Raw genomic sequence first — 15,202 nt, forward strand, 5'->3', positions numbered from 1 at the left:
TTCAGTCAAGTTATCTCCTTAAAGGCATCAAATCATACACAGTTCAATCACCATGCCCAAAGTTGAAAAACCTTTACATTTGTTCCAACTCCGACCTCAAACCGACAGATAAATGCCTTACGAAATTAACTAGTGGAAGCTCAGCCGACTGTCCCATAGAAAAGGCATACAGCAAGAACCACATAAAGAGAATTGATGAAGTCAATGTCATCATCAACAACGGAAACACTACCATATCATCAAACTGTTTGGATGAACCAAGAAGTTTAGTTGGATCATTCCTAATCCAAATTTCAAATTGCTCAGTATACATAGATGGAGAGGAATACGTCAACCTGGACACCTTCATACCAACCAAATCATTCTTACCAACGACCGGACTAAAGGTAAATGCCACCAAAATTATAGACCGTATACCCCTGGAGTATTTACAGACATTTCACCTGGAGCATCGAGAAAGCCTTAGGAAGCTGAACCTTACCACGGAAAACATTCAGTTAAGGCTGAACATCTTCAAATGGCTTTCTTTCGGATCAATTTCTACTACGATGATCATATCAATTGGAGTCTTCTTCATTTGGCTATTCCGAGGTACTATCCTACGCATTAGTGACGTCAACAAGAAGGAGATGGTGCTACCAGAATCGAGGGATGAACTTAGTACCATTCCTGAGCCTACGAGACCAAGGTTAATCCCGCAACATTGAAGACCCTGCACACCAAAGGACATCCGGAGCGACGGAGGACCGTGGCTGCCGAAGATCGTGAAAGCCGAGGACGGCTTTCCAGTAGACGGGGAGTAGTCAGGAAATTCTGCTAGGTGGATTAGCCAATAGCAGCGATTGGCGCGCAACACGGCGGTATCACGCCACGCGGTGCACCAATCAGGTGTTAGGCATAGGAATGTGCAAGGTGTGCACTAAATATTAATAAAAGCGAGCCAGCAGCGTGGCTCGGTCTCTTTTTCCTGCTAGTGAGGTGTACAAGTAAGGTACTTATATCAATAGACACTTTTATATTTGAAGTTTGTGCTTTTTTAAAAAGTGATCTAAAGTGAAGAATCCCCTGACTCTGAAAATTCTTCAAAATATTTTTTGCGACAAGCGTTAGGCCCACAACTGTTTTGAAAATTCAAAAGGCAATATTTGAAAATTTCTCATAAATTTACTCTGAATCCTTTTTTTAACTACCTTGGAAACATCTTCGGCAAATCCTTTGGAAACTGTTTAGACAATTTCTTTGGGAACGGATTTGTGAGTGGAGACAAAAAGTTAAAATCAAATTTGTATCAGCCTTATTTAGTCTTCAGCAATCAGTATGAATATTTCTTCGATAATTACATTTGAGGAGCCCAGAATCAAAGGGGTGTATGTGACCATTTTGTCGATTTTGAACTGAGCATATGAAAAAAAAATCAGATTTCAAGCTTTCGGAAACTTTTATAAGATTATTTTTACGATGATTAGACAAATTACAATAAACCCTAGAAAAGATCAATTTTGAAACTCCATACATTTTGTATGGGATGAAAATTTGGTAAAAAAAACTTTGAACCTCATTTTCTCGAAAGTGAGTGTTTGTCACTTACATCCCTTTGCTTCTAACCCCCTCATTTGAAAATTGCTTGGCAAGTTTTTAAAGGAATTGATTTGGCAATAATTCTGAAAATTCTTCGAGATATTCTTTGTGACATGCGTAAGGCCTGCAACTGATTTGGAAATTCAATTGGCAATATTTTTAAAAATTCTCAGAAAATTACTCTGAAACCTTTTTTTTAACTACTTTGGAAACTGTTTCGACAATTTGTTTTGGAAATGGATTAGACAATAACTTTGAAAATTTGTTCTAATTTCTTTTTTGCGTAGAAACTGCTATCTCAGTCCTAATTTATGAGTCTTATAAATTAAGACTGAGATAGCCGTTTCTACGCAATATCATTCAGTTCTAGTCGAAAAATCCCAAATCAATGTTCGTATTTCTCTGGAAGTTTCTTCGGCAATGGTTTTGAGAATTTTGCAAGGTATGTTTTGATCAGTCATCCAGCAAATCTTTCGGTGGTTTCTTTCGGAATTCTTTCGTAAATTACTTCGGAAACTCCTGTGCTAAATTCAAATGGTAATTATGATGAAGAATTCTTCACAAAATTTTTCTACGAAGAGTATTTTGGTAAATCTTATGTGGATTAACTTTGGCAATTCCTTTGAAAATCTTTTTAGAAATTCTTGTGGGAGTTTCTTTGGCAATTGTTTCTATTCTGTTGTAGTTCGGCGATTCTTTTTCAAATAACCTCGGCAATTGTTTTGTGTATTCCTTCTTCAATAATTTTGCAAATTACTTTAGCAGTTCCTTTGGAATTTCCTGAATATCCTGAGATATTGCCTGAGAAATTTACAAATAAATTGCCAAAGTCTTTTCCAGAGAAATTACGAAAGTATTTCTGATGAAGCAATATCTTAAGTAATAATTGAATGCATTCCCAAAGGAATTGTTCAAAAAGTTCTCAAGGACTTACCGAAGAAATTCTTATAAAAAAACAAAAAAAATCCAAAGTATCTATCGACGGAATATTGAAAGAAATTGTCAAGAGAATTAACTATGAAATTTTCTAAAAAATCTCGAGGAAAATGAAAAAAAAAATTGATTGAATTCCCAAAATATACTGAATCTACCGAAGCGATTCATAAAGAATTGCCGATGAGAATCCAAATAAATTTGTAATTGAATTGCCTTTAAATTTTCAAAAGAATTACCAAAACAAATCACAAAAGGCTTGGCTAAAGAAATCTTAAAAATGCCGAAGAATCGGCATGTTGAAAATAATTACCCAAGAAATTCAAGAAGTTCTAAAGAAATTTTCGAAATAAATACAGAAATTTCCGAAATAAATACCCAAACAATCGCCCAAAATACCTTGCAATCACCGTAAAAAGACACAATAAATTGTTACAAGAACTTTAAAATGAAGTCCTATCATCGATTCGCATCAATTCTCAAATATGTTGCCTAAGACATTTGCATTACACGCAATCCAAAGTTATACACTATTTTCGATGTTTCATGTTTTTTTTTTAAAGGACATATTGTTTTTTTTGTCGTAGAAACTTTTTTATTGTTTTCAAATATTTTCTATTTTTCGTAGACTTCATAGCTTGCTCCAAAACTTTCTTGAATATTTTTCCCAGTGCTTGTTTCGGGAAATCATTCAAGTTATTTTTACAACATTCATACAAAAGTAAGATACAGAAGTAAGCTATATAAGCTACCCTACCCAAGTAACTATTAGCAACAAATTTCGCCTTTTTGAGCTTATAGGGCTTTACTTGGCCAGTATAGATCACGTCAGTTCTATGGCAGCACAATATTAGCACGCACGGCGAATAATAGTGCCTAGTGGATAGTTGGGTAGGAACCATTAGCACTACATTTCGCCACTTTTGGCTCACAAAGCTATTAAGCTACCAATATAGAGCATGTCAGTTCCAAAATAGCATTATATTCTCCTTCAGATAAGCTATAAGTAAGCGTATATGACATCAGGAAATTCCCCAAAAACTCCTTCAGATGTTTTTTTAAATTTTTTTCTCCAAAATTGGATTGATCTTCTATTAATTGTCCCCGAAGTTTTGTCAGAAATCTACCGGCATAACTTTGGTTTCTTCTAGTGTTTTTCTGATTTATAAAGAAATGCTTTTTTTAATCTTGTCGTGACATACTACCTGGGGTTTTCAAGAAATGTTTCTGGGATTTCCTATTGACATTCTTGCAGGTTTTCTTATCCATGGATGCCATTATTTTAAATATTATCAAGGAGTGATTGAAGTTATTAGTTAAATCCATCTCAAATCTCTTCAGAAATTGAGAAAAACTTCAAATTTAGAATTTTTTAGTTTTCCCTTTCTTAGGCACTCTTTTAAAAATGTATCGTAGGATTTCTCCCAGAGCTTTTTTTTTTAATTATTTTTTTCTATAAACTTTTTAAACATTTTAACAAAAAATACTTTGGGCTTATGCCACAGGGATTTCCCATGCATGTTATATTTAACATTATTTTAAATTCTTTATTGAAAGTTTTTTTTTTTTTTTTCAATCTGATTCACGGAAATTCTTGTCCGGAATATGCACCATGACATGCTCCTTAGATTTTCCAAGAAATATTTGCATGATTTCTAATAGCCACCCTACGTGGATTCTTAGATAGATTCATGGAAGGCGTGATTAATAATTATTTTAAAATATTAATTTAGTGGAGCGATTTCTGGAGGAAATTTTATGTTATTTTTAAGAAACAATCGCTTAGAAGCTTGTAATGACATCTTTCGAAGTGTCCTTGGAATAATGTGCTTAAGGCAAAACTGGAAGCATTTTCTATTTTTTTTTTTGGTTTTTGATTTTTTATTAAATAATGAAGCAATATTTTCAAAATCGGTTTTCGTACACATGTAGAGTATGGATCAAGGTATCTCCTGATTTTTTTTGAGGTGGAAAATTATTTCCATTTTGGCAGAAACAATTTTTTTGAAATTTTATTCAAAAATGGTTTCTGCAAAAATGAAAAACATTTTCCACCACAAAAAAAATCAGAAGATACCTTGATACATACTCCACATAGGTACGAGAACCGATTTTGAAAATATTGCTTCGTTATTTAATAAAAAAAAAAAATCAAAAACCAAAAAGTGAGGAAATGCTTCCAGTTTCACCTTAAGATCTTTCTGACGAAATTTCCAGAGTAGTTTTCAGAAAATGTTTTCTGAGATATCCCCAGAACTATTTGTGGTGGAGTTCACAGTGCAGTTTCAGGAAGAAATTTTGCAAACAATTCGCTGAGGCATTGCTGGAGAAGGATCTGAGCAGCTCTTGAAAAATATTCAAACAAAATTCATCAAAATTTCCGAAGAGATTCTCTTTAGAATTTGATAAACTCGTTAAAAAAATGTAGAAAAATTCTAGGAACAAATTCCGGACAAATAATCATTCTAATTTCTAGAAATTTCAGGTGGCATATTTTGGAAATTTCTTGAATTCTTCGAAAAAATTACTGGAGGGTTCCTTCGACAAAAGTAGAAATTTCTAAAGAATTCATTTTGTCAAATTCTCGCTTACATTTCAGGAAGACTCCACGAGTAATTCCCGGGTGATTTGTCAAATGAACTTCTGCCGGAGCATTTTTTCGATGAGGTATTTCTATAGGATTCCTCGGAGAAATTTATGGAGGATTGTTTGGACGACTTTCTGAAAGAATTCTCTTCTGGATTTTCTCCTCAAAGAAAGAACTTTCACAGATTAAAAAAAAAATAGAATAATTTTAAGCGAAATTTTTGGACGAAATTTCGGAAAACTCCTTGGCAGCAACGGGAGAAAAAAATCTGGAAATTATTTCAAGAGGAATCCTTGGGAGAATCCTCACAAAAACTTCTGAAAAAGTCACTGTTAGAGAAATCAGAGGACCGTTTGAACAAAGTTCCGGCAAATTTTCGAAAAAAAAATCTCGTCGATCTGAGAAATTCTGCTGCAAAGTAAATTCTTGTTGAATTCTTGAAAATGTGCCCTGATAAGTTACTGGAGGAATGCTCAGAAGAATTCGTGAAAAAAAAACATTGGATGGATTACTGGAGGCATCCTTTGAGTAGTTCTTTGAGCAGTTCTTTGAGCAAACTTTTAAGAAATTTCTGAAAATTTAGGAATTTCAGAAAAAAAATCCTTAAATTTAATTCTGAAAGAAACTTAAAAGCAATTTTTCGAGAAAAAATATGGCGTAATTCTTGGAAAAATTCTTGAGGGAATTGTGAAAGATTTTTTCGAGTTAACTTTTTAAAACCTTCTTGAAATGAAACTCAATTTTTTTTTGAAAATTGTAAAAAAAAGTTATGAGCGAGTCCTTATACGAAGCCCATTAAGAAAACTATAACGAATATTTGAAAGAAGGTTAAGTTTTCAATAATTTTCGTTTGATCCGAAAAATATCCATAGATGTTTGACAAAGCTTTCAGAACACTTGCAAATATAAACTTTAATTGCTTTGAAATTTCTGAAATGTTTTTGGTAAATTCCACACATACTGGTTCAAAACGTCGCAAAATTATGAATATCTGACTCACAGTGCCACGAAATCCAGCCAGCCAGCGCGATGCAGAATGCACTTTTTTGTGTGTGAAGTTGCAACACGATTGGTGAATGGTTTTTCTGGTTTACCTTCGTCAGCTCGCCCCAGTGCAGTGCCACAACAGTGTGTGAAAGGTGAACTTGTGCCCCCGATTTGGCAATACCTCTGCTTGCCTGTTGCTGAGTGGGTGTTGTGTTGAGGCTTTCGTCGACTGGATTTGAGACTACTGCAGCAACTGCGGTCCACTGCTCAATAGTGCCTTCTCCTGTTGTTCGATGCAATTATCTTGAAAATATTGATTTTTAATTTAACACCCCGGAATCGGTTTCAATCAATTCATTCGATACTGGATCTGGATGGACTGGGAAATGGCGCAACGAGAGATGTTCCCTCATCGAATTATCCGGTAAATCCGATTCAATCATTCGCTTGAGCTCCTGCCTAGCATGGCAAGCCATAAGTAATCCCAGGCTTGGTTCACTCAAGTAGAATGATCGAATATTCCAATTAAAAATGAAATACTCCAACGGTCGTCGACGTTGGGTTTGTCCGACAGTGGGAAAGATAGCTCTGACTAGAAAGGAGTCGGGACCCAATTCAACCAAACTGGAAGCATTTTTGAAGCGATGGTTTCTGATAGTCCATGTAGTCGGGATCACATGCTGGTCGCTACCACGCTCAGTCCAGGAAACCCCCAGATCTGCGTCATGTACCATCATTTTTATGAAACCGAAATCCTCGTACACTTATTGCACCCCACAAGAACAGCAATGTTCGAGAAATCATCACGGAACCTTCCAAAGAGAGAAAGAAGCACAGCACAGCACTGTATGCAGATAAGAAATAGGAAGCTGTCAGTAGAAGAATGATACTCGTATCTCATTGCACGGGGCACGTTGTTCCCGCGCACGCCCCACGATTCTTGCTCATCGACTGGGCGACTGGGGAAATCCATATCGATGCGGAAGCGAACGTCACGAACAATGTGGAGTGGGAGTTCGCTGCCGTGCCGTATCCTGCCGTATTGGCCGGCATTTGGCAGGAATGGACCACCGAGCGACCGACCAACCGATGCTGTTCGATGGATAATTTAATAAGTTGCGAAAACGCTCGGAACACGTCCGATTTGCGATCAGCAGTGGTGGAGTGCCAACGGGGAAACACAGTGAATTCTGATGCGAATTGAAAGAAAACTGTTCGTTCTGGGAGAATGAATACATTGAATATGAATTCAGAATTTTTAGAAAAGAAGATCATAATTTCTGGGTTAGCTTCTGCCTTAACTGTCAATCATCTTGAAAGGAATTCCTAGAAGAATTCCCAAAGGAATTTCCAGAGGAATTCCCAGAGGAATTCTTAGAGGGATTCCCAGAGGAATTCATAGAGGAATTTCCAGAGGAATTCCTAGAGGAATTCCTCTAGGAATTCTTCTAGGAATTCCTCTAGGAATTCTTCTAGGAATTCCTAGAGGGATTCCTAGAGGAATTCCTAGAAGAATTCCTAGAGGAATTCCTAGAAGAATTCCTAGAGGAATTCCTAGAGGAATTTGAAGAGGAATTCCTAGAGGAATTCGTAGAGGAATTCCGAATTCACAGAGGAACTCCAGAGGAATTCACAGAGGAATTCCAGAGGAATTCACAGACGAATTCCAGAGGAATTCACAGAGGAATTCCAGAGAAATTCACATAGGAATTCCAGAGGAATTCACAGAGGAACTCCAGAGGAATCCACAGAGGAATTCCAGAGGAATTTGCAGAGGAATTGCATAGGAAATCACAGAGGAATTTCAGAGGAATTCACAGAGGAATTCCGGAGGAATTCCTAGTGAAATTCCCTGAGAAGAATTTTCAGAGAAATTCTTGGCGGAGTTCTCAGAGGAACTCTTAGTTCAAAAGAATTCCCAGAGGAATTCTAGAAAAATTCCAAGACGAATTTTAAGAAAAAAAATCCCAGAGGAATTCCCAGAGAAATTCCCAAAGCAATTCCTGGTGAAGTTTCCCTAGAAATTCTTAGTGGCATTCCCAGAGGAATTCCTAGTGGCATATCCAGAGAAATTCACAGAAGAATTCTAGGGGAATTCACAGAAGAATTCACAGAGGAATTCCAGAGGAATTCACAGAGGAGTTCCAGAGGAATTCACAGAGCAATTCCAGAGGACTTCATAGAGGAATTCGAGAGAAATTCACAGAGGAATTCCAGAGGAGTTCATAGAGGAACTCAAGAGGAATTCACAGAGCAATTCCAGAGGAATTCACAGAGGAATTCCAGAGGAATTCACAGAGGAATTCCAGAGGAATTCACAGAGGAATTCCAGAGGAATTCTCAGAGGAATTCGAGAGGAATTCACAGGGGAGTTCAAGGGGAATTCACAGAGGAATTTGAGAGGAATTCACAGAGGAATTCCAGAGGAATTTACAGAGGAATTCGAGAGGAATTCACAGGGGAGATTCAGAGGAATTCACAGAGAAACTCCAGAGGAATTCACAGAGGAATTCCAGAGAAATTTACAGAGGAATTCCAGAGAAATTCACAGAAGAATTCGAGAGGAAGTCACAGAGGAATTCCAGAGGAATTTATAGAAGAATTCCAGAGGAATTCACAGAGGAATTTCAGAGGAATTGATAGAGGAATTCCCAAGGAATTCACAGAGGAATTCCAGAGGAATTCACAGGCATTCCAGAGGAATTCCCAGAGAGATTACTAGTGAAATTCCCAGAGGAATTCCTAGTAGAATTCCCAGAGGAATTCCTAGTGGAATTCACAGAGGAATTCCTAGTGGAATTGTCAAAGGAATTCCTCGTGGAATTCCCAGAAAAATTCCTGGTGGAATTCCCAGAAAAATTCCTGGTGGAATTGTCAGAGAAATTCCTCGTGGAATTCCCAGAAGAATTCCTAGTGTAATTCCTAGTGGAATTCCCAGAGGAATTCCCAGAGGAATTCCTAGTGAAATTCCCAGAGAAGAATTTTCAGAGAAATTCTTAGCGGAGTTCTCAGAGGAACTCTTAGTTCAAAAGAATTCCCAGAGGAATTCTAGAAAAATTCCAAGACGAATTTCAAGAAAAAAAAATCCCAGAGGAATTCCCAGAGAAATTCCCAAAGCAATTCCTAGTGAAATTTCCCAAGAAATTCTTAGTGGCATTCCCAGAGGAATTCCTAGTAGCATATCCAGAGAAATTCACAGAGGAATTCTAGAGGAATTCACAGAAGAATTCACAGAGGAATTCCAGAGGAATTCACAGAGGATTTCCAGAGGAACTCACAGAGCTATTCTAGAGGAATTCACAGAGAAATTCCAGAGGAAATCCCAAAGGAATTCCCAGAGGAATCCCAGAGGAATTATCAGAGGAATTCCAGAGGAATTATCAGAGGAATTCCAGAGGAAATATCAGAGGAATTCCAGAGGAATTCACAGAGGAATTCCAGAGGAATTCCCAGAGGAATTGCAGAGGGATTCCCAGAGGAATTGCAAGAGGAATTCCCGAGGAATTCATAGAGGAATTTCCGAGGAAATCCCAGAGGAATTCGTTAAGGAATTCCCATAGGAATTCTGTGATAAATTTCCAGAGGAGTTTTCTGAGGAATTTTCAGAGGAATTTCTTGAGAAGCTCCCAGAGTAATTTCCAGAGGAAAACCCAGAGAAATTCTCAGAGGAAATCCCAGAGGAATTCTCAGAGAAATTCCTAGATCAATTCGCAGAGCAATGCCTGGAGGAATTCATTGCGGAATTCCCAAAGGAATTACTAGAGGGTGTCCGGCCATTTGGCCGAACACCGTTTGACCGAATGTCATTTCGCCGAACGCCATTTGGCCGAATGCCATCTGGCCGAATGCCGTTTGGCCGAATAATGATCAAAAGAATACAGAGAAAGTTTTTGACATTCTAGCTATCAATATGATCATCAAAAACATTTCCTTCTTTTAATCATAGGCTTTTCTTTCTAGTTTTTATATCAAGAGATTATTTGGCGTTGAAACTGCCAATATTTTATCATATATTTATCCTTCTTTGAAACATATTTCGATTTGTACTGATGCGGGGATCAGCGACATGGTTATTTTAGTTCTTCATTCCTTTTTCGGCCAAATGGCGTTCGGCCAAATGACCCGGAACCTTACTAGAGAAATTCCCAGAGGAACTCCTGAAGAAATTCTCAGAGAAATTCTTGAAGTAATTTTTATAGGAATTGTTGAATCATTAAAAAAAATCATGAACGAATTCCCAGAGGATCTTTCTCAATGCCACTCCCGGATTTCCCACCGACAAACTTCTTAGGCAATCTACAGTCTTCCCAGAATTTCGCACTTCAAACCCCGATTGCCAGCGTTCACCTCAATAACGTTGTAAAACCAAAATGACACCAATCTGGCTAAATGCTACCGATCCCACCCGACGATAATTATACTTCTGTGGTAAAAGAAGTGTCGCTCCCGCATCACCATATCACATCAAAGCCTGGCTGTCACAACGGAAACAGATGGTTATGAGAAGCCGAACATAACGAGACAGAGACGCGAGGTGCCAGCAATGGCAAGTGTAGTAGGGTCTTTAATAACTGCCAATTTTCGCACAACCTTGCGTTTTCCAGTCAGCCGGCCTTCACGGTAGGTACCGTTCTCGCCGTGTGACGTAAGTGGTTTCCGGTGATTTTCTTCGCTGAAATGGTGCGAGAATGTAGTTCACGCCATGTTTCTCACTGTTTTGATTTTTTTCCTTTTTTTTTCTATTCCGATGGAAGTGGATTGGTAACAAAATGCTAATCGCAGCCGAGTCGATGAACGCCTCTTTGATGTTTTGCAGCTCACATCAAACCGACCGTGAAAATTGCTGCCAGTCGGCACAGTTTGAAATTGCAGTTTGAAAAGAAGTAAATTTTATGAAAATTCTAGAATAACGTGAAGTATTTCAGCGATGCTTGGAAAATTTTCGAAAAAAGGTTTTGAAGGAGTTTTTAGAGAAATATGTGGAGGTATTTCTGGAGAACTTCCTCGAAGAAATTCTGGAGAAATTCCTAGAGAAATTTTGGAAATATTCCGGAGAATTAATGGCGAAATTTTTGAAAAATTTCGGTGAATTTTTGACATTCATTTAAATACCTGAAGAAATGCTGTGAAAAACATCGGGAGAAATGAATATTTTTTTGGCTAATTTCCTGGAGGAATTTCTGGAATAATTTCTGGTGTAGTACCTACAGGAATTTGAAGAGAAATTCCTGTAGGAATTTATGGCGATATGTATGTTGGAATATCTGAAAAAAATCTGAAAAAAAAATTTGAAAAAATCTGTAGAAATTTCCCAGAAGAATATTTGACAAATAATCATAAGGAATTTCTCAAAAAAAAATATAAGAAATTTGTAAAAACAAAAGTTTTCCAGAAATTTCTGTACAAATGTCTTAATAAATTTCTTAGAAACTTCTTCAGATATTTAATTAAAGGAATTCCTGAGGAACACCGTAACGAATTCTTAAAGAAATTTCCTTCAGTTTATTTTATTAGATTTTACAGGCTTAAATTAAGGAGAATATCTAGAGAAAACTTCTAGAGAATACCTATCCATTTTCATCGCAAACTGTATTATTTTTCACTGTGCACCAGCTCGTGAGCTATGGGACATCGCAATTTCATTAACAGTTCGGAAAGTACTTCCACCTTCAGCAATGAGCGAAACAGCACCTGAACAATGCCGTTAATTACCTGTTTTAAAATGTGCTTAATTTACATTTCGGTTAATGCTTCATTACGAGTACGCGCTCGCGATAGAGCCTCCTACCCCCCCCCCTAGGTGATTGACGCAAAACGATGTAACACGATTAACATGCTGCACACAGCTAGCAGTCATTTAATGTTCCAATTTTGTTTTTACTTTCAGCACATTGGTAATCGAAGTACCGCGACGCGACGGAGGCAACAACGACAACGGACGACCTCGATGATTGGTGCACGTTCCGAACAGTAGCAGCAGCCCCGTTAATGGGATAAAAGGTATTTAATAAAGGCAATTATCCAGCTAATATTGGGCAGAGCAGGGGGCGGGTCTCGCGGCATCAATTCGGTAAAATGCGGAACAAGTGGGGCTGAAGGGTGGTTGTTTCAATTTGTATATAATTTTATCGATGACGATTTTTTTTGTAGATTGAGGTCTAATTGAAGAAATTTCAAGAGAAATTCCTTGAGCAATTCCTAGGGGAATATCTGGATAAATTCCTGAAGCAATTTCTTGAGAGAGAAATTCCTGGAGAAATTTCAGAAAAAAATCCTAGAGGAAATTCTGGAGGAATTTTTGCAAAAATTTGGAAGAATTTATGGAGAAATTCCTAAAGCAATTTCCGGAGAAATTTCTGGAGAAATTCCTGGAGAAATTCCATGAGTAATTTCTGTAAAAAATTCTTGGAGAAATTTCTGAAACAAATCCTAGAGAAATTTCTGGAGAAATTCCTGGAAGAGTTTCTAGAGAAATTCCTGGAAGAGTTTCTAGAGAAATTCCTGAAACATTTCTGGAGAAATTCTTGGTGAAATTCCCAGAGGAATTTCATCAAAAAATATTGAATGAATAACTGAAGAAACTCCTGGAGGGATTTCAGGAATAATTCCTGGATTGGAATTCTTTGAGGAGTTTCTACAAAAATTCCTAGAGGAGTTTCTTGAAAAATTCCTGAAGGAATTCTTGGAGAAATTCCTGGAGAAATTTCTGGAGAAATCCCTGGAGAAGAATTCCTAGAGAAGATGCTAGAGAAATTCCTAGATGAAATTTAGGAAAAAAAAATCCTAAAGAAATTCTTAAAAAAATATTCTTTGAGGAATTTCTGGAAAAAAATCTGGAGAAGTTCCTTGAGGAAATTATAGAGAAATTCCTGGAAGAATTTCTGGAGGAATTCGTGGAGAAATTCCTGGAGGAGTTTGTGGAGAAATTCCTGGAGGAATCTCCGGAAAAATTCCTGGAGGAATCTCCGGAGAAATTATTGAAGGAATCTCCGGAGAATTTCCTGGAGGAATCTCCGAAGAAGTTCCTGGAGGAATCTCCGAAGAAGTTCCTGGAGGAATTCCAGGAGAAATTCCTAGAGTAATTTCTGGAGAAATTTCTAGAGGAATTTCTGGAGAAATTCCTGGAGGAAGATCTGCAGAAATTCCTAGTGGAATTTCTAGAGAAATTCGTGGTAAAATTTCTGGAAAAATTACTGGAGGAATTTCTGGAGAAAATCCTAGTGAAATTTCTGGGGAAATTCCTGCAGGAATTTCTGGAAAGATTCCTGGAGGAATTTCAGGAGAAATTCCTGGAGGAATGTCTGGAGGAATGTATGGAGGAATTTCTGGAGAAATTCCTGGAGGAATTTCTGGAGAAATTCCTGGAGGAATTTCTGGAGAAATTCCTGGAGGAATTTCTGGAGGAATTTCTGGAGAAATTCCTGGTGGAATATCTGGGTAAATTCATGTTGGAATTTCTGGAGGAGTTTTTTGAGAAATTTGTGGAGGAATATCTGGAGAAATTCCTGGAGAAATTTCTGGAAAAAATCCAGGAGGAATTTCTGGAATAATTCCTGGAGGAAATTCTGGAGAAATTCCTGGAGGAATTCCTGGAGGAATTCCTGCGAAAAATCTGGAGGATTTCTTGGAGGAATTTCTGGAGCAATTACCGGTGAATTTTTAGAGAAATTTCTGGAGGAATTACTGGATAAATTCCTGGAGAAATTCCTAGAAGAATTCCTGGAGTAATTCCTGGAAGAATTTCTGGAGAAATTCCTGGAACATTTTTGGAGTAATTTCTTGAGAAATTCCCAGAGAAATTGAATAAAAAAATAATAATGAGTAACTGGAGAAACTCCTGGAACATTTTCTGGAGTAATTTCTGGTTGAGAATTTCTTGAGGAGTATCTACAAAAAAATCCTAGAGGAGTTTCTTGAAAAATTCCTGAAGGAATTTCTTTAGATATTCCTGGAGAAATTTCTGGAGTAATCCCTGCAGGAGAATTCCTAGAAAAGATGCTAGAGACATTCCTGGAGAAAATTCTGGAAAAAATCCTGAAGAAATTCCTGGAGAAATTTTTGGAGGAATTTCTGGAGATATTCCTGAAGGAATTTCTTGAGAAATTCCTGGAAGAATTTCTGAGGAAATGCATGGAGGAAATTGTGGGGAAATTAATGGAGGAATTTGTGGGGAAATTCCTGGAGGAATTTCCGGAGAAATTCCTGGAATTATTTTTGGAGTAATTCCTGAAGGAATTTCTGGAAAACTACCTGGACGAATATCTGGAGAAATTCCTGGAAAATTTCTAGAGGAATTTCTTGAGAATCTTTTGGAGGAATTTTTAAACAAATTCCTGGTCGGGTTTCTGGAGATATTCCTGTGGAAATTTCTGGAGAAATTCCTGGAAGAATTTCTCGAGAAATTCCTGGAGGAACTTCTTGAGAAATTACAGGAGGAATTTCTAGAGAAATTCCTGGGTGAATTTCTGGAGAACTTCCTGAAGGAATTTCTGGAGAAATGCCTGGAGGAATTTCTAGAGAAATGCCTGGAGGAATTTCTGGAGAAATTCCTGGAGGAATTTCTGGAATTCAGTTATTCATTCAATATTTTTTCATGGAATTCCTCTGAGAATTTCACCAAGAATTTCGCCAGAAATGTTTCAGGAATTTCTCTAGAAACTCTTCCTGGAATTCTTCCAGCAATTTCTCCAGGAATTCCTCCAGGATTTGTTTCAGAAATTTCTCCAAGATTTATTTACAGAAATTGCTCAAGGAATTTCTCCAGGAATATCTCCAGAAATTTCTCCGGAAATTGCTTCAGAAATTTCTCCATAAATTCTTCCAGGAATTGCTCAAGAAATTTCTCCAGAAATTTCTCTAAAAATTCCTGGAGGAATTTCTGGAGAAATTCCTTGAGGAATTTCTGGAGAAATTCCTTGAGGAATTTCTGGAGAAATTCCTGGAGGAATTTCTGAAGAAATTCCTTTAGGAATTTCTCCAGAAATTCCTCCAGGAATTTTTAGAGAAATTTCTGGAGAAATTTCTGGAGAACTTCTTGGAGGAATTTCTGGAGAACTTTCCGGAGGGATTTCTGGATAAATTCCTGGAGGAATTTCCGGATAAATTCCTGGAATTATT

General features: G+C 37.3%; 1 protein-coding gene across 1 annotated transcript in view; it reads left to right on the forward strand.

Annotated features, from left to right (window-relative positions):
* LOC109399288 (uncharacterized) overlaps positions 1 to 15,202 on the forward strand; it is a 691,732-nt gene that overhangs the window by 261,790 nt on the left and 414,740 nt on the right. Inside the window, exon 2 of the mRNA XM_062854141.1 lies at positions 11,973 to 12,085. The gene's annotated coding sequence lies outside the window, so the exon portion shown is untranslated. The remainder of the gene's footprint in view (positions 1 to 11,972; positions 12,086 to 15,202) is intronic.

The sequence above is a fragment of the Aedes albopictus genome, chromosome 2 (assembly GCF_035046485.1).
Source record: "Aedes albopictus strain Foshan chromosome 2, AalbF5, whole genome shotgun sequence".
In the NCBI taxonomy this organism is placed as follows: Eukaryota; Metazoa; Arthropoda; class Insecta; order Diptera; family Culicidae; genus Aedes; species Aedes albopictus.